Below are 25404 nucleotides of genomic sequence, written 5' to 3'. Positions count from 1 at the left end.
TAACCAGTTAGCTAACCCCAAGTATCCTGTGGTCTCCACCTCCCCAGCGCTTGGATTCCATGCCCTGCTCTTTATATGGGTCCTGGGCTATCTCTCCTCAGTGCCCACCTGACTTTCTAAGCCTCTGTCCCCTGCTCTCTATCCTTCCAGAATCTGTCCTCCTATCCTAATCTCCTGTTACAGATCCATTTGATCATCTAAGTGCCTCTCTGTTTCCACTGTCTTTTTAAACTCCTATGCACTTTACAAAGGCCCAGGCAAACAGATCCGTACATCTTTCCCTTCTTCCAGTGCATCAATCCACTGGCCTCGTGTTGGTCTTTCCATTGCAATATCATGAACTGGATACAATGAGGACCACAGTTCCTGAGTTGTGGAAACTTATAGCTCAGGACAGAGAGAACTAACTCCTTTACCAACTGAACTATCTTCCTGGCCTTTCCTTTCTTTCTCATTATTGTGGATGCTGCAGGCCTTGTAGGTGCTCTGTAACTGTGCCACACTCCTAGCATCTCATAGCAAGATTCTAGGCAGGGCCTCTCCCAGAGCCACGCCCCCAGCCCCTCACTGGAGGATTCTAGGCAGGGCTCTACCACTGAGCTACACTCACATTGTCTCATTATATAGAATATGAAAGAAAAGGTGAAGCTTGAGGGACATTCTTCCTACAGCTGTACATGGGGATGTAGGCTGGAGAGGAGGGACTGAAGGAGGCCGCTAAACCAGGTTCTGCAAGTCAGATACCAGTGGGCCCCACAAGTACCCAGAGGAACAACTGCACCTCCAAGAGTGAACCGAGGGTCTTCCCTGGTTACCTGTGCTATGAACGAATCATGAAGGGAAGGGTGCGGTGGCCACTCCAGGTCTACACGGGGCCCCAGGCTGGGGACTTTGATAATGTCCTTTGTGGGGCCAGCTGTGGAAAGAAAGGAGAGAAGCTGTGAGTGAGGAAGGTTATCAGCTGGCAAAAGACATGCGTGGAGGGACAGGGACGGGAGAGATGGAGGAAGGGAAGAGCCTGGAAGAGAGTGAGGACAGGAAAGAGTGGGAGGCCTGGAAGAACAAGGGAACACGTTTTTTATAATCTTGACCCTGGGGAGGTGGAGGCAGGAGGACGGAGAGTTGTAGGTAAGCCTGGGCTACATGAGATCATGTTTTAAAACAACTTAAAAAGAAGTAAACAACCACTGCTACTAAACTGGATTACAACTAAGAACTACTGTTAACTAGTTTACTTACCACAAAGCACATCATGTAACTCAGGCTGGCCTGTGAACTTAAGATCCTCTCGCCTCAGCCCCCAATGCCAGGATTGTACTGTGTCCCACCAGGACAGGCCCCCGTTATTAAGTTTTTAAAGGGGGAACAAAAAGAGAGAGGAGGAAGAAAGATAGAAAACCACAAGTTTAAAGGCACACAAAACAATCTTACATACTATTGGAAGAACAAGGCCTATGGTGTGCATACACATATGTAACACCACAGCACACACTGTGCCAAATCACTTACTGATACTTCAGTTTAATATAAAATACCCAGTTCTGGTTCTGTATCATTATTCTTGGTTATAGGGTATGAACCCAGATAATTATGTTTGAATTAAGTGATTATTTTATCACTGAGCCACGCCCCCGCCCCCCCCCCCGCCCCCCAGTCCCTCACATGGGGGAATTTCAGGCAGCTGCTTTTCCACTGCTGTAACACCACCAGCCTTCTAGAAGCTATTCCTTTTCTGGAAGTGGGGAGGAGGGCTAGGGATAATGGACGGACATGCCCTCCCTTTGTAGCCCTGGCTGACCTGGAATTCATAAAGGCCTGCCTCTGCTTCCAAAGGATGGAGATTAATGGTGTGTGCTACAACTTCTGGCCCTATGGCCAGTTATTATTTGAAACAGGCGTGTTGTATTAAGCAGCCACAATAGTCCCTGAAACATGCCATCTGTGTCCTGGGGGATAAAGGGTCAGGGTCCCGTAGGCCTGTGGGCACAACTGCTCCATCAACCACTCAATGCAGGACCTTGGTTTCTGGCAAAGCCACCTTATCTGGGATATACTGGTGCCCCCTCACTGAGGTCACTGATGGAGCTCACCTCATACATCGACTCTCTCTGCCAGACACTCTATAGCCTCTGTGGCTGGCAAGTGTCCAGGGGACACTTCATACAAGGAACTCATCAGAAAATAAAATGTCTGGCCACACAGACAGGCCCACACCTGTGATCCCATCTCCTAGAATGCAGAGGCAGGAGGATGGTGAGTTTGAGGCCAGCTTGGACCTACATAGCAAGACTCTGTCTCAAGAAACAAAATCATAGTGGTGAGATGGCTCAGTGGATAAAGCCTGGTACCCTGAGTTCAAACAAGGGTACCCACATGGTAGAAGGAGAGAACCAACTCCCATAGATTGTTCTGGGCCCTCAGCCTTCTCTCTATGGCTTCAAAACTGGAGTAACATGGCAGGAAAGTTAGGACAACAGCTCTGGCTAGGTCACCTTCCAGTCAATCCCCACTTGATGGAGATACAGCACCTGTCAAAAGCCCTGGAGCACAGGCCCTCTCCTGGGTTCCAGGCGTGCTGCCTGCGACAGATGGCAAAGGGTCTGCGAGGCTTGACTATCACTGTTCCCGCACTCTACTTCCGGCTTGGCCCAAGCTCTGCAAACAACTGTGTCCAGATGGGTTCCCAGAGGGTAATTAAGGGGGAGCACTGAGTTCTCTGTGAAACAGGTTTTTATTTTGTTGTCTTTATACTTCTGTACTTGGTGGAGGTGGGGTGTGTGCACTCCCCTACCATAGCATGTGTGGGGGGTCAGAGAACATCATGTAGGAATCAGTTCTTGCCATCCAATGTGGGTCCCAGGGATTAAACCCAGGTGATCAGTCTTGGTGACAAGTACCTGTACTTGCTGAGCAGTTTTGCCACCCTTGTCTTTTGTTTGTGTGTGTATACATATAATTATAAATATAATATACTTAATTATATGTGTGTATGTATGTATGTATGTATAATATTTAATTTTAGAGACAGAGTTTCTCTGTGTAGCCTTGGCTGGTCTCAAACTCAGAGATCCACCTGCCGCTGACTCCCAAGTGCTGGGATTAAAGGCATGTGCCAGCATAAACTGGCTCATTTTCTTTTTCCCTCTTTTTGTGAGACAGGTTCTCATTTTTGTTGCCCTGGACATCCTGGAGCTCACTACACAGACCATGAGGTTCTTAAACTCACAGAGAAGCACCTGCCTCATTCTAACTCCTGAGTGCTGTCACTTAAGGTATCTGCCACCACACCTGCCCTGGCTTTGCTTTTTGAGAAGAGGTACCACTACATGAACTACAGGGGCCTTGAACTCATGGCAGTCCTCTGCTTCAGACTCCTAAGTGCTGGGATTACAAAAGTGTACCACCCTGCTATGTTCTCCAGGTTGGCCTCGCTTTCTCGAATTTGAACAATCGCCCTGCCTCACAGAGCAACCACATGGCACTGCTAACTGTTCAACTTTCTTTAGTCTTAGATTTTCTTTGCAGAAGTCAGGTCTTTGTTTTATTTGGGACAGAGTCTCACTATGTAGCTCTGGCTATCCTGGAACTAACAGAGATCCACCTGCCTCTCCCTCCCAAGTGCTGGGATTAAAGGCGTGTGCAATCACACCTAGCTTTGCAGTGGTCATGTTAAGGAAGGAAGGAAGGAAGGAAGGAAGGAAGGAAGGAAGGAAGGAAGGAAGGAAGGAAGGAGAGAGAGGGAAGGAGGGAGGGAGGGAGGGAGGGAGGGAGGGAGGGAGGGAGGGAGGGAGGGAGGGAAGAGGAAGCTAGCTGGGGAAGAGGGCTCAGTTGGGGAAAGTGGGGCTTTGTAAGCATGAGGCCCTGAGTCTGATCACTAGCACCTATTCCACATAAAAGTCTGGGTGTGGTGTCATACATTTGTAACCTCAGCATGAGAGAGGCAGAGATAAAAGATCTCTGGGGTTTGCTGGCCAGGTGGCTTCATGTGTTGGTGAGCTACAGTTCAGTGAGAAACTGTCTCAAGGAAGGGTGATATTATAGGTTGTTCTCTGGTCTCCAACCAGAAAGAAAGAGAGCAAGTGAGAGAGATGAGATGGAGAGCATGGAGATTGTTCCCCAATGAAGGATTGGAGGTGGAGGTGTGGCTCAGTGGGTGAGCCCCTGCCTAGAATCCCCCAGTGAGAGACCCTGCCTAGAATCCCCCAGTGAGGGGCTGGGGGCGTGGCTCAGTGGTAGAGCCCCTGCCTAGAATCCCCCAGTGAGGGGCTGGGGGGGGGCGTGGCTCAGTGGTAGAACACCTGACTAACATGCACAAGGATGATCTCCAGAGAAAATACACAGCCAATAGCACACAAAAGGATGCCCAGCATGATTCATCGTGAGGGAAGCACACTCAAAGCCCCAAGGAGACAAGGCCCCACACCCCTCAGAGCGGCTACCATGAAGAAACTGGGAAGTAGCAAGTGTTGGCAGGGCTGTGGGAAACCGGAGCCCTTGCTCACTGCTGGAGGGAGTACAGCTCTGTTGGCTGCTGTGGTAGGGTTTGGCAGTTCCTCAGAACATTAAAAATAGCACTAGCAGTCAGCACAGAAACTCCACTTCTGGGTGCATGTACAAAGAAACCAAAAGTCTTAAATAGGGATTGGTACACCAGAGGCCACCATTGCGTTTTCCACAACAGCTCACAGAAGCCGCCTGAGTATCCATGAATGGGCGGATAGATAAATCAGCTGTAGTGTGTATCTGTACGATGGAACATCCAGGAAGCTCTAACATGTACACAGAGATCAGCAGTTCTCAACCTGTGTGTGGGTCACGACCCCTTTGGCAAACTTCTAGCTCCAAAAGTATCTACATTATGATTCACAACAGTAGCAAAATTACAGTTATGAAGTAACGAAAATACTTGATTTGGGGGCCACCACAGCATGAGGAATTATATTAAAGGGCTATGGTATTAGGAAGGTTGAGAACCACTGTCACAGGCAGACCTTGAGTTTGGAAAGCTGAAAAGAGGTGCAGGAGCTGGCACAGTGGCTCTAATCCTGGCTCTTGGGAGGCAGGGAGATCAGGAGTTCAAACTTATCCTCAGACACAGAGTGAGGTCAAGGCCCCCTTAGACTTCACTAGGGTCTGCTTAGGAAAAAAAAAAAAAAAGGAAAAAAGAGGCCAGCAAGAGTGGATAAAGTCACCCACCACCAAGCTTGGCAACCCATCTACAAGTGTATACACGTAGATAGATCAGAGAAAGGGTGGAGAGATGACTCAGCAGTCAAGAGCACTGACTGATCTTCCAAACGGCCAAGGGTCAATTCCCAGCACCCACACTGTAGCTGACAGCCATCTGTGACTCCAGGCCCTACTCCAGGCTTACACGCATGTGGTGCGCAGTCACACACACAGGCAAAACACTCATACACGTAAAATGTAAAAATAAAATGAATAAAAATGTAATCATCCCCCACCCCTGAAAAAAAAAGCAAAACAAAACCCACAATAGGATCCACTAGCCCACGTCGGATGGCCTCCTCTTTCACTGTCTCCCTGCTACAAGTGGGCCTTATCAGGGCAGGGTTGTCATCCTCTTCCTGTCTGAGATCCCTGGATCCCACCCCGTGGTGGTAGAAAGAGGCTCAATGAATGTAGAGAGTGAATAAATGAATTCACAGTGGATGTTAAATAAACAAGTTCACTCTTTTGTTCAAAGAGCATCCACTAAATGCCTCTTGTAAATAGAGAGGGAATGATACCTGAGAGGTTCGTGGCTGTGCTCTCACGGAGGGGCACGTGGCCAGTGGTTCTCACCCAAATAGTAAAGCTATTGACCCCACACAGCAGCACCCACTAACAAGACCTGCTGTGGAAGTCAGGCACGTGAGCTGAGTGACACAGATGGAGCCCACAGTGTCGTGGCTCTGCCTCAGTCTCAGGACAGAGTGGACATATGACAAAGCCACTGTCAACATGCTGGGGCTTCTCCCAGGCAGCTGAATAGAGTCAGAGGATGCTATAATGGCAGAGACCTGGGGCTCACTTACTCTTATACCGCTCTCTACTGAGGCTAACCGATATATCTGGGGCCCACTCATTACTGCAGCTCTCTCTGTTAGTGACTGAGTCCTAGGTCACACTTGTTACTGTAGCTCTCCCAAATAAGGCTGACAGATATACCACCAAACCCACATTGCCCAAACATGTCCTGGACATCAGGCCTAGTACAAGCCCTGTCCCCCGAGTGACAGTTACAAAGAAACAAAACTGAGCCATGCTTTCCAGTAAAAGAAGAGTGACACACAGGGGTGAGGACACTGGGTCCTAACCACATTGTGGGGCCAGAACTTGAACTCAGACCCCGTGACTCTGAAGCTCTGAGTCTTCCCTAGCAGGCCTGCCAACTGCAAGCAGTCTGGGGAGAAGAGCAGTGACAGGGTGTCCTTCCAGAAAGCCCAGAGGATCCCTCCTCCACTCGGAATGCAACTGGAGTTTTGCGTTGTCATTGGGAGCTGCAGGGGAGCCAGCCTTCTAGCGGGATCTGGAATTCAAAGGCTCCAATAAACACAAAAGAATAGCTACTGTTCATTTCCCAGAATGATGTTAGTGACCCTGACGTCTCTTACAAGGAGCTCACGGAACTAGTCACAGCTGCTGGAAGTCCACCTGTTGCTTCCCATCATCCCCACTCCTCGCTGCCCCCTCCCTGGCTTTCTCACTCACACAAGCCTGCCTGCTGCTCCCTGGATGGCCTGCTAGCTCCAACAACAAAGGCCTTTGTGAGCTGCCATTCATACCACGGTCACACCTCCGACTGTTGGGAAAGCAGAGTTAACAGGCTTGGTTTAGAACAATCAAATAGACTGGTGTGGTGCACTTCCCAGCACTCTGGAGGCTGAGGCAGGAGAATTGCTGGTTCAAGGAGGACAGCCTGGGTTTCGTAAGTAGAATTTGCCCAACCTCCTCCCCTCCAAAAAAGACAGACAGACAGACTTACCCCTGGGGACACACACACACACACACACACATACACACACACACACTGTAATAAACCAGTGTAGACCACACAGAATGGAAAAACTGGAAAGCACATTTGGTCCCAAGTGCACTCACTATGTATCACTGTGTAACACTATGTATAACTCTGGGTCACATGAGGCATAAGCTGGGGGGCATACTATCTCCTTTATGATCACTCTTGGCTTCCCCTGAAGCTACAGTAGCCATGGCACCACACAGTACACACTGAAGTGCACAGGCTTGGCTTCTGTAAGACAGTGGGAGTCACCGAACAAGTTCTTCTAGTAAACAAAGGAGCTTGCTTTTCGGCTTGAATGGAGTTAACAGGACTGGAGCTGTGACAGCTATTCTGCCACCATGAAGTGAAGAATGTGAGGCTGGAAAACCCATCTGAAGGTATGTGGCGAGGAGAAAGACTGGGTTCGGGGCTGGCGAGTTAGCTCTGCATGTGAAGGGGTTTGCCTATCATCAAAGCCTTGACAGTTGTCTTCTGGCTGCCACCCTTGTACTGTGATATTCGCTCACCCTTCCCACAAATGATACATTTAAAAATGCAATTAGAAAGAAAGAAAGAAAGAAAGAGAGAGAGAGAGAGAGAGAGAGAGAGAGAGAGAGAGAGAGAGAGAAAGAAAGAAAGAAAGAAAGAAAGAAAGAAAGAAAGAAAGAAAGAAAGAAGGAAAACAAGACTGGACTTAATAATTCCTTAAGGGCTGCTTGACTCCAAACAGCTACTTATTATCTGTAGAGCTAGGGTTTCATTTTATAGCTCATGTTGGCCTTGAACTCATAATCCTCCTGCTTCAACCTCTCTCAAGTGTCAGGATTACCGAGGTACATCTACAAGCCCAGCTATCCTTTGCTAATTAAAGTCCTCATCTTTACCCATCAATTGGAAGACAGAGGCCATCAGGGTGCCTTGGCCTTCCACCATGCTGGACACTGAGAGACACAGAAGCAGACAACACACACAACTGTCTAGATTCAGACATCAATGCAAGTCCCAGGAGCGTGAACACAAGCACCTCCAAAGTCCCTTCCTCATGCCAGCAAGTCAGGCTGGCCCCAGTCCAGTCGTGAGTGAGATGGCTGGAAGCCTCAAGCAGAGGAGGTGGCCCAGGGTCCTTCCATGTGTCTTTGGCCTCTGTCATTTGTTGCCTCAGCTTTCTTTCCCATCAAAGATATAACATAGCCAAGGAAGCACACACTGTTTGTTTGGTTGTTTGGTTGTTTGGTTTGGTTTGTGTTTTTTCTGCAGTTCTTTACTAAAACAGTCTCATGCAGGCCAGGCTGGCCTCAAACTTGCTATGTATGCAGTCAAGGATGTCCCCAAACTCCTCATCTTGCTCCCTTCACCTTCAAGTGCTGGCTTGTGCCATCATATCCAGTTTTTTTTTTTTTTTTTTTTTTTTTTTTTTGAGGATGCGTGGGTGGGTGTTTTCAAGACATTGTCTCGCTGGGTAGCCCTGGCTGTCCTGGAACTCACTCTATAGATCAGGGTGGTCTCAAACTCACAGATATCTGCCTGCCTTTGCTTCCCAAGTGCTGGGATTAAAGGCGTGCACCACCACTGCTTGGCTAATTCTTGTTTTAAATCACAATGGTTGTATTTATTAGAATGCCACTGAATATTATTATGTTGTGTAGTTTACATATTGCATACATAATGCACAGCAAACTTAAAATAAGCATACAGATATACAAACATACACGAGCACATATCCCCTGGTATACAGTTGTACATATTGAGTGTACACAGTGCAGGTTGTGCTTGGACATGATGGCAACTGCAACTACGAAAACGAGTCTCTTTTCCTAATTCATACAAAGAAGAGTCCGTCAGAGACTGCCTACAATCCCTCAGTGAAAGACCAAGTGTGTGGCTCGGTGGTAGAGCCCCTGCCTAGAATCCCCCAGTGAGGGGCTGGGGGCGTGGCTCAGTGGTAGAGCCCCTGCCTAGAATCCCCCAGTGAGGGGCTGGGGGCGTGGCTCAGTGGTAGAGCCCCTGCCTAGAATCCCTCAGTGAGGGGCTGGGGGCGTGGCTCAGTGTTAGAGCCCCTGCCTAGAATCCCCCAGTGAGGAGCTGGGGGCATGGCTCAGTGGTAGAGCCCCTGCCTAGAATCCCCCAGTGAGGGGCTGGGGGCATGGCTCAGTGGTAGAGCCCCTGCCTAGAATCCCCCAGTGAGGGGCTGGGGGCGTGGCTCAGTGGTAGAGCCCCTGCCTAGAATCCCCCAGGGAGGGGCTGGGGGCGTGGCTCAGTGTTAGAGCCCCTGCCTAGAATCCCCCAGTGAGGGGGCTGGGGGCGTGGCTCAGTGGGAGAGCCCCTGCCTAGAATCCCCCAGTGAGGGGCTGGGGGCGTGGCTCAGTGACAGAACATCATCTTAACATGGATAATGCCCTGGGTCTCACCCCCAGCTTAGCCAGTAAACAAGAAAGCCACAACCTGGAAACTATCACCTGCCTTAGCCCCAAGCTCAGGCATGGGATGGGCCATTGCTCTGACAATCTGGGAATGCATTTCTGCCACAGGAAGCAACGTGGATGGACCTGACATAAACTGGCACCAAGAAAGCCAGACCAGAGTTGACATTCCTTGTTGAGTCCATTTGTAACAATCTTTAGAACTGGGGAAAAACCAAAGGTGTGCAAGTCTCAAGGGAGGAGATGGAAGATGGACCATCAGGAGCCCTCAGAGAGTCTTCTAGAATGATGCAGATGCTCCAAATCCAGCCTTTGTAAATCCAGCTCACTTATATAACACTGACAATATTCACCAAGCTAGTCTTTAATAGGCTGTACATCTTATTGCTCAAATATTGAACCAAGTATGGCTGGCTTTGAAAAACACCTTGTGGAGTCAAGTGTGGTGCTGTAGGCGTGTAATCTAAACCATGTACTAAGGAAGCTAAGGCAGAAAGATCACATGGTCAAAGACAACTTGATCTACATAACAAATTTGAAGCCAGCCTGAGCTACATAGCAAGACACCATCTTTTATGCCCCCCCCCCCCGCCCCACACACACACAAGTGTGTACACAATTCTGCAGCACTGTATTCGTGGGAGTCAGAGGTGGAAACAAATCATGAGCCAATCAGCAGATGGATCAGCCCAGTGAAGGCCCATATAAAGGCACCATGCAGCCGCAAGAAGCAGAGGGGCCAGGATGCATGGTGGCACACGAACCAGGAAACAGGAAGTAGAACAGAAGCCAGACCCAAAGGCCAGCAGATCAAGGCACTGGGATGAAGTATTCCAGGCACAGAAAGCAGGTAAGTGGGAGCCAGGAACCCTCCTGATTGCAGGGTTGGAAGCTCACAGCCACAGGGGGTCTGTTGGGAACAATAATGCTCTCAAAGCAACCATGGTTAAAGTTACACTCCTCTGCTATGCCTGAAGGCAACTTTTATTTATTTTCAAAGCCAGCCATACTTGGTCCAATATTTGAGCAATAAGATGTACACCCTATTAAAGACTAGCTTGGTGAATATTGTCAGTGTTACATAAGTGAGCTGGATTCACAAAGGCTGGGGCTTTTATTTATTTTATTACTTTATATTGATGAAGAGGATAACCCGTGCCACATGTGGAGGTCATAGGACACTGCGTGAGTCTGCTCTTTCTTCCAGTATATGGGTTCCAGGGATTACGCACTGATCATCAGATTGGTGACAAGTGTCTTCTCCCCACTCCCTAGTTAGCTCTGACCTCCACATGCCTCTACACTTAGACACTAAGTAAACGTAATTGTAGCCATGTTTTAAGTGTCGGATCGTTCTGATGAGCTTACAGAACGCCTCATTTCACTTCCCAGCACTGATAGCCAGTGCTCACTACTGCCTGTAATCACAGCCCTAAAGGACAGAACATGATCTCTGGTCACCCCAACACCATAGTCATGTGTGCACGTTTCTAACACACACACATATACATACACACATATAAATTAAAAATTTTATAAAATCTTTAAAAATATGGATGAAGAGCTAAGCATGGTGATGCACGCCTTTAATCCCAGCACTTGGAGGCAGAGGCAGGTGGATCTCTGTGAGTTCGAGGCCAGCCTGGTCTATAGAGTGAGGTCCAGGAAAACCAGGTCTACACAGAGAAAACCTGTCTCAAAAATCAATCAATCAAACAAACAAACAAACAAACAAACAAACAAACAAACAAAAGGGTGAAAGAGGCAGAAGAATGCATATTCTGAATGGCTTTGTATATGTAAAAAGCTTTGGGTAGGAAAGGCATGTTACTCCACACACTAACTGCATGGGGACCTGGGACATTATCAGGGACAAGGAAAGAAATTCAAGCATTTCCTGACTTTTGGTAAACACTAAAAAGCTGGATCAGCTTGGGTGGGGATGCTTAACACTATTTATATTTTGTGGTCATGTGAGCATACTAGCCAAAGCAAAGATTATTGTTATCAATGCTTGTACTGAAGAAGTCATAGCTGCCTTTATATTAGGCATTGGTTCTACCACTGAGCCACGCCCTTGGCCCCTCACTGGGGGATTCTAGGCAGGGCTCTACCACTGAGCCACGCCCCCAGCCCCTCACTGGGGGATTCTGGGCAGGGGCTCTACCACTGAGCCACGCCCCCAGCCCCTCACTGGGGGATTCTAGGCAGGGCTCTACCACTGAGCCACGCCCTTGGCCCCTCACTGGGAGATTCTAGGCAGGGGCTCTACCACTGAGCTACGCCCCCAGCCCCTCACTGGGGGATTCTAGGCAGGGGCTCTACCACTAAGCCACGCCCCCAGCCCCTCACTGGGGGATTCTGGGCAGGGGCTCTACCACTGAGCCACGCCCCCAGCCCCTCACTGGGGGATTCTAGGCAGGGCTCTACCACTGAGCCACACCCCCAGCCCCTCACTGGGTGATTCTAGGCAGGGCTCTACCACTGAGCCATGCCCCCAGCCCCTCACTGGGGGATTCTAGGCAGGGGCTCTACCACTGAGCCACGCCCCCAGCCCCTCACTGGGGGATTGAAGGAACCAGTACCTTCTGGGCTCATGACCTGGGCTCTGTTCTTTTTCATTGATATAAAACTTCCAATGATCCTCATACTCCAACCTCCAATGTCAAACAAACTCATGTGAGCATGTAATTAATATATGAACTGATGCTCCACAGAAGGCAGCCAGCATGCAGGGAAACAGATACTGTTTGCGTACTGTTAAAGCACCAGTACCCATGGCAAAGAAAGCGTTGCTGCCTCACCTAACGGCATGTATTAGTCTGGTTCTTGTTACCATAATGAAATACCCGAGACAGGTCACTTTAGAAAAAAACGGTAGATTGATTTAGCTTAGAGCAGTGTTGAAGCTGTAAGGCTAAAGATGAGGGTTATGCACACTAGGCAAACACTCTACCAGTTGAGCTACATCCCTGCCCCCACCCCCACCCTGGAGTCTGAGTTTCTTGTAACTCTAGCTGGTCTTGAACTCTGAGCTTCCAGCCTTCTCCGGAGTGCGGAGATTTACAGGCACGTGCCACCAAGCCAAGTTTCTGTTTCCTTATGCAACCACAGCACAAGCTGCAGGAGAGGCTCACGTCCCAGCCCTGATCTCCGCTAATCACCTTTAAACAGCTGGATTTAGCCTCCATCCTCCTAATTCTATTATCTTAAGTCTCGAGAATCAGACGCTGAGATGAGTTCCTGGGGGTCAGACCTCAGCTTGGCCCAGTCCTGGTTCTCAGTGTTTCATTTTGGCAACTTCTGGGTCATACTGTCGACTTTAATTAAAGCCACAAAAAGGAGTCAGAGGGGGAAGGACCAGTCTAAAGAGAAAACTCGAGGGAGAGGGAGGCGATGTGAACAGAAAGAAAAAAAAAGTTGCATGAGGTCTCTTATAAGCAGAACCTTGATTTAAGTATTTCTTTGTGAAATGAAGCAGAGTTTGGGGGGCGGGGAGGAAGTGTTGAATTGGGAGCGATAAAGGAAGGCATAAGGGCATTTATTCAACACCACTGTGGGACTCACTGTTTTGTACAGTTAATTTAAAAAGTCATTATGAGGCTAGAGGGCTCAGCAGTCAGAAGCACTGGCTGCTCTTCCAGAAAACCTGTGTTTGATACTCAGCACCCATACAGTGGCTCAGCCAGCAGCAACTCCGGTCCTAGGGTAGCTGATGTCCTACTCTGACCTCTGTGGGCACCGGGCATCCACACAGCACACACATGTGCAGGTAAAACACTTGCACATAAAATAATAATAAGTAGATCTTTTTAAGAAATCCATTTAAAAAAATAACACAAGGTCTGCAAGTGTTCACAAAGAAATCATAGATTAGGGCTAGCAAGATTACAGTGAATTAATTAATTAATTAATCAATTGGTGGATTACAGCACTCGCCGCAGAAGCCTAATCCCCTGAATTGGGTCACTGGCCTAGAGGATAGATGGCAACAATGGGCTACATAAAGTTACACACACAGGCATGCATGTAACACAAACAAGCGCTCTCGTGCATGCAAACACTTACACAACCAAAGTAGAGTCTTGGCTCTGTGATGCTGGGAATTGACCTTGGGGTCTTATGCATGCTAGGCAGTCACTCTAGTCACCGAGTCACATCCCCAGCCCTAGACCACATACTTTTGGTATGATGCAATGAGCAGGCACTTAGCCCGTGTGTTTGCCTCTCCAAACCTTTATCACCACATCAGGAGAAAAACATTAGATACTCTTACCAGGTCCATTTTACAAATTTCCCATGTGGTGTTCCTTATAGTAACCAGTCATCAAATATGGAGCTGAGTGAGTCTAGGACATGACAAGAAAGATGGTAGACAGGTGACTAAATGTCAGGAGTGTCTTAAAAGACTCAGTCCAGGAATAAGAAAAAAACACATGAGTGGCAGATATGGTGGCTCAGGCCTGAGCCTTGGTTAAGCAGGACAATGGTGAAGAGTTCAAGGTTAGCCTGGGATGTATAGGGAGAACCTTTTACTGAAAACCAAAGGCGGGGGGCATGACTCAGTGGTAGGGCCCATGCCTAGAATGTCCAAGTGAAGGTCTGGGGGTGTGGCTCAGTGGCATAGTGCTTGCCCAGTACATTCAGGGTCCTGAGTTTCATCTCAAGTACAGAAAAAAAGCAAAAGCAACAGCCCCCTCCATCTACAGAACCAAATGAGAAAGAACTCTTGCCAAAAGGCTCTGACTGGCTGCTTCCCTGGGCAGTAAGTGCCCCCTGCACCACAGCTCTAGGACAGAAGCCGCAATCCTCCCGCAGCAGCACAACCCTGCTGTGCCCCATCCTCTGCCATCTCATTCTCGTTTAACACACAGGAAGAACCCAGGTTGGCTCATGGCTGTCAGCCAGCACCTTTCCTTGATTCCTAACCTTATTCAGTGTAAACCTCAGGTTTTACACAGGAACCAGTTCTAAATGGTCGGCCTGGTCCCTTCTCTTCCATCCTCCCACCAGCCATATAGCTTTTTCAGTTTTCCTCCCATGTACCGATCGATCCAGGCACAAGTCTATCTCAGGACGTTTCCATGTGACTGCTCCTACTTCCTGCAGTGCTTTAGTCCTCCCTTCCTCCCCTTTCCCAGCTGTCACCAGTCACTATCTCAAACCAACTGCACCTAGACCAGCAAGCCTTCTTGGCGTATACTCCTTGTAATGGCTATTCCTGGTTGTCAGCTTGACTATATCTGGAATGAACCACAATCCAGAATTGGATGGCTCACCTGTGATCCAGATCTTGAGGCTGGAAGACACAGGTTTCTTTTTTTTTTTTTTTTTTTTTTTTGGTTTTTCGAGACAGGGTTTCTCTGTGTAGCCCTGGCTGTCCTGGCACTCACTTTGTAGACCAGGCTGGCCTCGAAGTCAGAAATCCGCCTGCCTCTGCCTCCCGAGTGCTGGGATTAAAGGCGTGCGCCACCACGCCCGGCACAAGACACAGGTTTCTGATCTGGATCTGGGCGTGGAGATTTTTTTTTTTTTTTGGTTTTTCAAGACAGGGTTTCTCTGTATAGCCCTGGCTGTCCTGGAACTCACTTTGTAGACCAGGCTGGCCTCGAACTCAGAAATCCGCCTGCCTCTGTCTCCCGAGTGCTGGGATTAAAGGCGTGTGCCACCACCGCCCGGCAGGCGTGGAGATCTTGAGGCACAGTAGCTATGAGAAGCTTAGGCTCAGGCAGGGTAGTACACCCTTTTAATCCCAGGAGATCTCTGAGTTCAAGGTCAGCCTGGGACAAAGCAAGTCCCAGATCCAGATGGGGTGGTACACACCTTTATTTGGGCCACACCTTCTGCTGGAGACCTACACAAGGACATTGGAAGAAGCAAGATTCACTCTTCTTGCCTGCTTGCATTTACTTGCCAGCCCATCTGTTGGAATCTACTTCTAGAGAAGACAAGCAGAAACAACTAGCCTTGTGGGACTGAGCAACTACTAGATCCTTGGATTTCTAATTCATGGCTGACCATTGTTGGGGAGTTGGACTGCAGACTTTAAGTCATCATAATAAATTCCCTCAATATAGAAAGACATTCCATATGTTCTGTGACTCTAGAGAAACTTGACTAATACACCGCTCCCTCTCCAAATTTGCTTTCCTCCAAAAGGGTGGCTGACATGCCATAAATATGATTTATCTGAGTTCCTGTCCACCTCCCTTGGGAGGAACTCCATGCCAGTATTCTTGCTCTGGGCACTTTGTGTGAACACTAACTAGATAAAGATGGGCTATGCCCAGTGTGGTCACAGCTGGAGCTGAACATGAGGGGCACCTGACCCAAAATTACCAGGATCAGGGCATGGGACATCCACAGGTGACTGACTGTCGGTACTGCACCCTGCCACTCAGACAGGAGGCCCAGGGGACTTGCCAGGTATTGAAGGAAAGGGGGTGGAAAGGTCACAGGATGGGTCACACCCAGGGTGGCCACTAGGGGAATAAAGATACACAGTCTGTCTGGGAAGACAACTGCCAGGCTTCCATCCACAGTCACCAATGGTGAGCAGAATCAGCCAGGGCCACCAGGGAACAGAAGAACAGTTAAAGGACCCAAGCAACAGGAAACTAGGCCCACACAAAGACAGTGCGTGTCCACAGGAACCTGCTGGGACGGCAGCTCCTCAGGTGTCCTCTCTCGCTGGCCCTTGAGAATAGCTCAGGAGGATGACATATGGCTTCCACCAGAGCTTCCCACCAGCAAACACCAGGCTGGGGAAATCCCAGTGTTGAGTAGATGGAGTAGATCAAAAGTTCAGGGCCATCATCCACCACAGAGCAAGCTTACCTCAAGACAACAAAGTCAACTGAAAAGTGTGGGGAAACACCCACCAGGGGTTAAAACCAGGGAGCAGGGATTCCACAGGACCACTTACCCCATGAGACCTCATGTATCACGTGGAGGGCAGGACCCCAATGGGTCCCACAGGCAGCAGGGAGCACAGTGGAAGACTGCCATGCTCATTCATGAAGAAGGTTCAAGAATGAACAGTGAGAAGCCGGGCGTGGTGGCGCACGCCTTTAATCCCAGCACTCGGGAGGCAGAGGCAGGCGGATTTCTGACTTCGAGGCCAGCCTGGTCTACAAAGTGAGTGCCAGGACAGCCAGGGCTACACAGAGAAACCCTGTCTCGAAAAAAAAAAAAAAGAGAGAGATTAAAAAAAAAAAAAAAAGAATGAACAGTGAGAACCAAACATGGACCAGGCAGGTAGATAGATACTCTTGATGTTAATTTCACCTTTCTTTTTGTTTTGTTTTAAGATTTATTTATTTATTTCATGTAGGTGGGTACACTGTCGCTGTCTTCAGACACACCAGAAAAGGACATCGGATCCCATTACAGGTGGTTGTGAGCCACCATGTGGATGCTGGGATTTGAACTCAGGACCTTTGGAAGAGCAGTCGGTGCTCTTAAGCTATGAGTGATCTCACTAGCCCTAATTTCACATTTTGGAATAAGGGGAAGATGTGGACCCTAAAATACCTCCCAGAATGATCCCAACAGCACACAACCCATATGCCCTCCAATAGGAGAAGGCAGAAATATTAAAAAGGTCAGCAAGACGAGTTCCCATTCATGACCAGTGGGAATATAAACTGGTCAGCCACCGGGAAGCCATCTGGAGGTTGGCTGTTAAGGTAATGGTGAGCTGGCTTCTGAGCCAGACGTCCCATCCGTTCTTACATAAACAGCATAAATGAAAACACATGTTTATGGAAAAACTCACAGTGCTGTTCATGAGAACTCAAAGGAGAATGAATCCACTCAAACATCTCCCAGCCATGAGTGGGTAACCCAGACAAAGCACCGTCACTCAACCACAGAGAGGAGGGCTGATAAATGTTACCACATGGAGATAGCCACCAGACCAGAATGATTACTGAGCCTGTCATCTACGAGGCTGAGGAGGATTTCAAAATCAAGTCCTGTCTGCTATACAATGAATTCAAGGTCAGCCTGACTAACATAGTAAGATGTTCTTTCAAAATAAAGACTTTTTTTTTTTTTTTTAAAAGTTAAGAACTTTGGACTCAGTAGTAGTGCCCTCACCTACTATGATTTCCCAGTAGGCTGGGGGCGTGGCTCAGTGGCAGAGCCTGTACCTAGAATACCCCAGTGAGGGGCTGGGGGCGTGGCTCAGTGGCAGAGCCTGTACCTAGAATACCCCAGTGAGGGGCTGGGGGTGTGGCTCAGTGGTAGAGCCCCTGCTTAGAATCCCCCAGTGAGGGGCTGGGGGCGTGGCTCAGTGGTAGAGCCCCTGCCTAGAATCCCCCAGTGAGGGGCTGGGGGCGTGGCTCAGTGGTAGAGCCCCTGCCTAGAATTCCCCAGTGAGGGCCTGGGAGCATAGCTCAGTCACAGAGCCCCCTGCCTATCATGCAGAAGGCCCTGGTTTTACTCCCCAGTTAAATGTGTGGGTGTGCTCCCAGTCAACATGTAGCATAGGTTACTATAGGCAGCATGTGCAAGTGTACGCTTCAGGGGTCAGTGTGGATGCAGAATGGGGAGGTGGGCAGCTAAGGGACATGAGTGTCTTCCCAGGGAAATGAAAATTATTCTAAAATTTCTCTCATGCTGAAAGGACTCAGGTAAAGTGGGGACTGAAGGTCTGGATGGATGGGTTGGAGATATGCAAATGTATGGCAGTTAAACACTGTCACAGAGAGTAACCATGCAGAGTTACTGTGTAACTGCCAGTGTGAATAGTTCTGTTTGAATTTACTTTTGCTAAACTTTCTCTATTACATGTCTTGACTTATTTTGTGTTGTGGAGAATTGGGTATGGTGATGAGAGGACAACTTGCAGGACCAGGTTCTCTCTTTCCACTCTGTGGCCATGAGTCTTGGCAGCAGGCCTGCTGAGCCCTCTCATCAGCTCTGAAGTGATTAGGCCTGGAGAGATGGCTTAGCAGTCAAAGACATGCTCCGGATGGACTGAAGTTCAGTTCCAGCACCCACATGGCGACTCCAGCTCCACAGGTATCCAATGACCCTGACCTCTGCAGGCACCCACATTCATGGCGCACACATACACATGCAAACACAATCCTAAAATGTTATTAAACAAATATGGAAGGTAACCAACATGTCCGGGCCACACCAAGCTATGATTTATGCTATTTTAAACACTAAAAACTACGGTGGTGGCACTTGGAAGGCTGAGACAGGGGGACTGCAATGAGTTTGATAAGTGTCTGGATTACAGAGTGAGTACAGATCAGCCCAGGCCATCTAATACCACACAGTCTCAATGTTTAATAACAACAAGTTTAAGAAATAAACCACAAGAACAAAAACTGGAGGTGAACTTCTCCAGGCCTGCCCTGGGTCACAGCAGGCTCTCCCAGGTTCAGGGAGCTCTGAGGTTAGCGCTTCCTCATCCCCTTTTGTAGAACAAGCACCTCTTTCTTCCTTGAAACCATTCCTTCAGCCAAAAGCCAAAAATCTGGCAAGCCCACGTTTCCCCAGACCTTCTCCAGCAGCCTCTGCATGGGTTTTCACAGGCATGTAAACAGAAGCTGAGTCCCCTCGTGTCCCCGAGTGGGCTCCAGTCAACCTCACAGGAAACGTAATGTCCTCCTGTGGCCCACAAGGCCCCACTGGAACACCTCTTCGAACATTCAGCATGGCACCCAGCAGCCTCCTTGCTGATGGGCAAACAGGTCAGCCTTTGAGCTGCCACAGGATCTTTGCACTGGCTGTTGTTCCCCAAGACTACACAACCTACCCCTTTCCCATCTTCAGGTTTGGGTTCACGTGCCACCTCTTCTCTGAGATCATCTCTGACCTTACTCTCTACCTTTCACTCTCCTTATCTTGGATGCTCAACCATCTAATCTAAATATCTGACGGATGTTTATTGTTTGTATCCAGATGCCTGGGAAGTACTTTCTGAAGCCTGGGTTAATTATATAGCTGCTCAGACTGTACATAGCAGGACTCTAGAGTGGGGCTTTCCCACCTCAGGACACTGCAGATGCATAGAAATGATGACCACAATTTGTTTTTTCTGTTGGTGTGGTTTCATCTTTTGAAATAGGGTCTTTCTCTATAGCCCTGGCTAGCCTGGAACTCAGAGATCCACTTGCCTTTGCTTCCTAAGTGCTGGGATTAAAGGCAAGTTCCACTATGCCTAGCCAACTTTTTTAAAGACAGGATTTCAGCCAGGTGGTGGTAATACACACCTTTAATTCCAGTGCTTGGGTGACAGAGGCAGGTGGATCTGAGTTTGAGGCTAGCCTGGTCTACAGAGTGAGTTCTAGGACAACCAACGCTACACAGAGAAACTCTCAAAAAAACAAAAAAACAAGGGCTGGAGATATGGCTCAGTGGTTAAGAGCACTGGCTGCTCTTCCAGAGGCCCCGAGTTCAATTCCCAGCAACCACATAGTGGCTCAAACCATTTTTAATGGGATCCAATGCCCTCTTCTGGTGTGTCTGAAGAGAGCAACAGTGAACTCACATACATTTAAATAAACAAACAAACAAATGTTTAAAACAAAATAAACAAACAATAACAAAAACAAAGTCAGTTGGACAGACAACCTACACGGCTAGCCTTGAGCTTGCTTTATATAGTTGGGGGTGACTGAGCTCCAGCATGGGCACACTGTTTTATGTGGTGTTGAGGATCAAACCCAGGGATTCCAGAACGCTAGGCAAGTTCTCTACCAACTGAGCCACATTCCTGCCCATAAATAGGTTGTTCTCCAAAACTGAAGAGGAAGCTGGGAGAACGCCTCAGACAGAAGATAAAGCCCATGCAAAGCAGTGTATGTGTAACAGCCTGCAGCCCACACGCATAACATGATCAGGACAGCTGGCATACACGGCAGGCATGCAGATGGATGCAGAAGGAGGGAGACTTCTAAGTCACCCTGGGCCACATGAGACCCTGCCTCAAAAACACATCCAAAAACCTGGTGGCGCTGGTGCATGCCTTTAATCCCAACACTTAGGAGACCAGTGTGGTCTACAGAGCTAGTTCTAGGACAGCCAGGGCTACACAGAGAAACCCCCGTCTCGAACCCCACTCCTACCCCTCAAAAAACCACATCCAAAATCAAGAAGGAATATCTAGAAAGGTATTGGTTTTCTGTCAATATGAGCCACAGTTTACATCTAGCCTGGGAGCCGCCTGTTGGAGATTTTTTTTTTTCTTACTTTTCTAGAAATACACAATCATTTTAACAGGCACAGGTCAGCTAGCTCAGCTGTGGGATCGCATGCCCTGGATTTAACTCTGCCCTACACCTGCTTTCTGTGCAACCTGGAGCGAATGGCCTTCCCCTCTCTGTGCTCAGTTTCTAGGTCCATCATACAAAGATACCTTCTGAGGAAGGTTCTAGACACTTAGATAGTCTCCAGGGACTGGGTAAAAGGTTTAGTGGATAAGGTACTTGCCATGCGTGTCTGATGATCTGAGGTCTGTCTCAGTAACCATCTGGTAGAAGGGGAGACCTAACCAACTCCCACAAGTCCTCTGACCTTAATACTCATGCATGCATGTGTGTGTGCATGCACACTTGCACATCATGTACATATATATGCCCATTCAAAAAAGAGCCGCTGGGCAGGATCCTGTATACCTTTAATCCAAGCCCGGAGGTGGAAGAGGCAAGCAGATCTCTGAGTTCAAAGCCAGCCTGGTTTATAGAGTGAGTTCCAGGTCTGCCAAGGAGACATAGAGAGACCCTGTCTCAAAAAACCAAAGCAATTGGAGCAGAGACTGAAGGAATGACCATCCAGAGACTGCCTCACCTGGGGATCCATCCCATAAACAATCACCAAACCCAGACACTATTGCAGATGCCAACAAGAGCTTGCTGACAAGAGCCTGATATAGCTGTCTCCTGAGAGGCTCTGCCAGTGCCTGACAAATACAGAAGTGGATCACACAGTCATCCATTAGACGGAGCACAGGGTCCCCAGTGAAGGAGCTAGAAGAAGTACCCAGGAGCTGAAGGGGGTTGCAGTACCCTAGAAGGGACAACAATATGAACTAACCAGTAACCCCAGAGCTCCCTGGGACTAAACCACCAATCAAAGAAAATACATGGAGGGACTCATGGCTCTAGCTTGCATATATGTAGCAGAGGATGGCTTAGTTGGTCATCAATGGGAGGAGAGGCCCTTAGTCCTGTGAAGGTTCTATGCCCCAATAGAGGGGAATGCCTGGGCCAGGAAGTGGGAGTGGGTGGGTTGGAGAGTAGGAAGAAGGGGTAGAGAATAGGGGATTTTTGGAGGGGAAACTAGGAAAGGGGATAACATTTGAAATGTAAATAAAGAAAATATCTAATTAAAAAAAAAGAAAAGAAAAAAATAAATAAATCTTTTTTAAAAAAACAAAGCAAAACATGCAAAATGTAAACAAACAAACAAAGATCTTAAATAAATACAGCCGAGAGCAGTTGAGTAAGACACCAGAAGTCGCCCTCTGGCCTTTACACACAGGAGGCCAGTGCCAGAATGCCCAATCCTAACACCAGCCTGGCCATTTTCCGACTATTCCTCAAGGCAGCAGCTCCTGCCACATTCCCTGCCTCAAGGCCTTTGTTAGTACCAGTCTCTGTGCACAGCTCCCTTCCTGTTTAAATATACAGGGCATGCTTCCTCATTTCCTTGAACATTTTGCTTAAACATGATCTTTTCAGTTTCCACTTCCATAAGAAACAGAAACACACCCACAAAAAAACTAAACAATATTCCTGCCAGCATTATTCCCGAAAACCCAACACAGACGCAGCCCACGCTCCTCCACTAAGAATCAGCCAATCCACACAACCCACCCTGGAATACCATTCAGCCAGGAAATGATCTGTGGCTAGCACACCTGGACCTGGCATGACACTGTATCAAAGACTGCCGGTTACATTGTGTTCTTTATCCGAAGGAGGGAAAGGCAGTGCGACACACACAGGGCTGCCAGGGAGGGGGCCAGAGACAGAGGAAGTAAGCATTGGGCGGGTCTAGAGTTTCCCTTTGGGGTGAGGAGGGGTTCCTCCATTGGTGAGCAGGAAGACTGTGCAAAAGTACAGAGAGGGAAGCCACATAACTGTGTGCTTTATGCACGTTTTATGGTAGGTGGATTAAGACTCAATAGAGCTTTCAGCAAGGGGGTTGGCTTTCTGAGACAGGGTCTCACTAGGTGGCACAGGCTAGCCTTGATTGAACTTGTGGTGTTTTTCCTGCCTCTGCCTACAGAGCACTGGTGGGGTTGTAGACATGAAAAAATTATTTTAAAAATTTAAAGCCAGGAGTGGTAGCTGAGGTTGGTTTTCTTGGGCAAACCTGGGTTAAGAATGAGACCCTACTTCAAAAAACCAAAGTAAGCCAAATTCCACTTTAAGTGAAGGATCTGGGGAGGTAGCTTACTTGGGAGAATGCCCACCTGGCATGCACAAAGCCTGGTTTCCATCCCTGGTATGGCATACACCAGGCTGATAATCTCAGTACTCAGGGGGAATGAGTTTGAGGTTATTATCACGTATTTTCACGTTTCAAGGCCAGCCTGGGCTAAACAAGACATAATTGCAAAAACAAATAAAAGTTTACAGACCAAGGAATGATATATACAACCATGACTGTTAAGAGACCCTGCGCCTGGCGTGGTGGCACACCCCTTTAATCCCAGCACTTGGGAGGCAGAGGCAGGCGGATTTCTGAGTTCGAGGCCAGCCTGGTCTACAGAGTGAGTTCCAGGACAGCCAGAGCTATACAGAGAAACCCTATCTTGAAAAAAAAAAAAAAAAAAGGAGAGACCCTGCATGGCTGGGATTCCATGTGGACCCTGGATTAAGAACCATACCCAAACACATGTTTTAGCAGAGATATTTTTTTATTAAGCAAGGAAGAGGAAGGAGTTAAAGTGGCTGCCTTCTGATTCATGCAGAAAAAACCAGCAGCCAATAACCTTGCAGGTGTAACGAAAAGGAGAGAACAGGCTAGGATATGGTGGTATATTTTGATTACAGCTTGTTAATTAAGTGAACCAATGGGACCTCTGATTGCTGGACTTCAATACTTTGGTAGCTGGACCTTGGTGGCTAGTCTCAGGAGGAGGAAGTGGGCAAATAAGGAAATAGACCATGATGGCTAGCTTTAAGAATGTAATCTAATGGTTTTTAGTAAGGCAGAGGGAATAGGGGGAAAGGGCAAGGGCCTCTCAGAGCCATGCTTACCAAGGTCAAGCTGGTCAGAATCCCTTCAGTGGTTACCCCAACTCTTCATGCCAACCCAAGTCTCTAGGCTGCAAACTCCCCCAGTTCACATCCTCCACCACAGGGCACAGCCTGCCCCATCACTGTCAGAACAGGAGACCATGGCCTCCAGGACTGGCTACACTTCTGGGGTTGCCTTCCCTCTGAAACAGCTAGTCAACTGAAGCGAGAGGAGCCAAACCACAGGCCTGCCAGCCCCAACCTCACCCCAAAGTCTAAAATAGGCCCAACCAGAGGTCATAGGAGGCAGTGGGAGAGGCGCTGGCTTTGCAGACTTCAGTGAACACATCAAAAAAGAAAGCTTACACTTTAATAAAAAATAAAGTCTTGGGCTGGGGAGGTAGCTTGGAAACAAAAGTGCTTGAGAACAAACCTGGTGACTGAAGTTCTAACCCTTCACTTAAAAGATATGTGTCTGTAACCCCAGCTCCCAGCAAGCAAGCCTGGAGTACACGTTGGCACAGCAAAAACCATGACTCAGTGAGATGGGAGGAAAGATGAATTTCTGTATATTGTCCTCTGGCCGCACACTTGCTCCAGAGTATGAACACACATGCAAAATAAAATGAATAAAAGTGCTATAAAATTTTAAATTAAATTTAAAAAGGCTAAAGTTCAATTCTTCTGGACTCCAGAGTCCAACCTAGTGAGTCAAATCTATTCTGCACAACTTAATGAGATATCTTAAAATAAAAAGATTTTTTTTCAAAGTTATGGTAATGGTGATTATGATACACAGTTCTGTGATAGAGCTCCTGTCTAGAACCTCCAGTGAGGGGCTGGGGCGTGGCTCAATGACAGTTCTTTTGTGTAGTGTGTAGAAGGTTCTCATGTTCAACCAAAGAAGTGGGAAGGGGAACAGAGGGAAACACAAAGCAGAGAAAACCCCACACCACAACCATGCTCCCAAGCAACTGCTGCACAGCTGGAAGGGCTCTGGAGGTTATGGTGACTCCCACCTCCCAGCCCTGCCGCTCCCTCCACACAACACCCCATGGGCCATCCAGTTTCTGACTCCAAGAAATGTCTTCCAGGGCTGGAGAGATGCCCCAGTGCTTAAGAAGACTGTCTGCTCTTCCAGAGGTCCTGAGTTCAATTCCCAGAAACCATCTGTAATGGAATCTGATACTCTCTTCTGCAGACAGTGACAGTGCACTCACATACATAAAATAAATAAATCTTGAAAGAAAGACAGACAGACAGACAGACAGAAAGAAAGAAAAAAAAAAGACAGACAGAAAGGAAGACAGAAAGAAAGAAAGAAAGAAAGAAAGAAAGAAAGAAAGAAAGAAAGAAAGAAAGAAAGAAAGAAAGGCAGGAAGGAAGAGGGGGCTGGGGAGATGGCTCAGCAGTCAAGAGCACTGACTGCTCTTCCAGGGGTCCTGAGTTCAATTCCCAACAACCACAAGGTGGCTCACAACCATTTGTAATGGGATCTGATGTCCTCTTCTGCTGTGTCTGAAGACAGTGACAGTGTACCCACATATATGAAATAAATACGGCCAGAGAGAGCGGGACCAGGAAAAAAAAAGAAGGAAGAAAGGAAGGAAGGAAGGAAGGAAGGAAGGAAGGAAGGAAGGAAGGAAGGAAGGGAGGGAGGGAGGGAGGGAGGGAGGGAGGGAGAGAGAGAGAGAGAGAGAGAGAGAGAGAGAGAGAGAGAGAGAGAGAGAGAGAAATGTCTTCCAAACCAGTCAGGGTGGTACATACC

General features: G+C 48.2%; 1 protein-coding gene across 2 annotated transcripts in view; it reads right to left on the bottom strand.

Moving 5' to 3' along the window:
• Bicra (BRD4 interacting chromatin remodeling complex associated protein) overlaps positions 1-25404 on the bottom strand; it is a 78949-nt gene that overhangs the window by 28132 nt on the left and 25413 nt on the right. For both annotated transcript variants that reach the window (XM_085842149.1, XM_085842150.1), the window contains exon 2: positions 816-916. The gene's annotated coding sequence lies outside the window, so the exon portion shown is untranslated. The remainder of the gene's footprint in view (positions 1-815; positions 917-25404) is intronic.

The sequence above is a fragment of the Mus caroli genome, unplaced genomic scaffold (assembly GCF_978045245.1).
Source record: "Mus caroli unplaced genomic scaffold, Mus_caroli_1 scaffold_8, whole genome shotgun sequence".
Taxonomy (NCBI): domain Eukaryota; kingdom Metazoa; phylum Chordata; class Mammalia; order Rodentia; family Muridae; genus Mus; species Mus caroli.
Note: the sequence above shows the minus strand (reverse complement) of the source record. Positions and strands in the feature narration are given on the sequence as shown.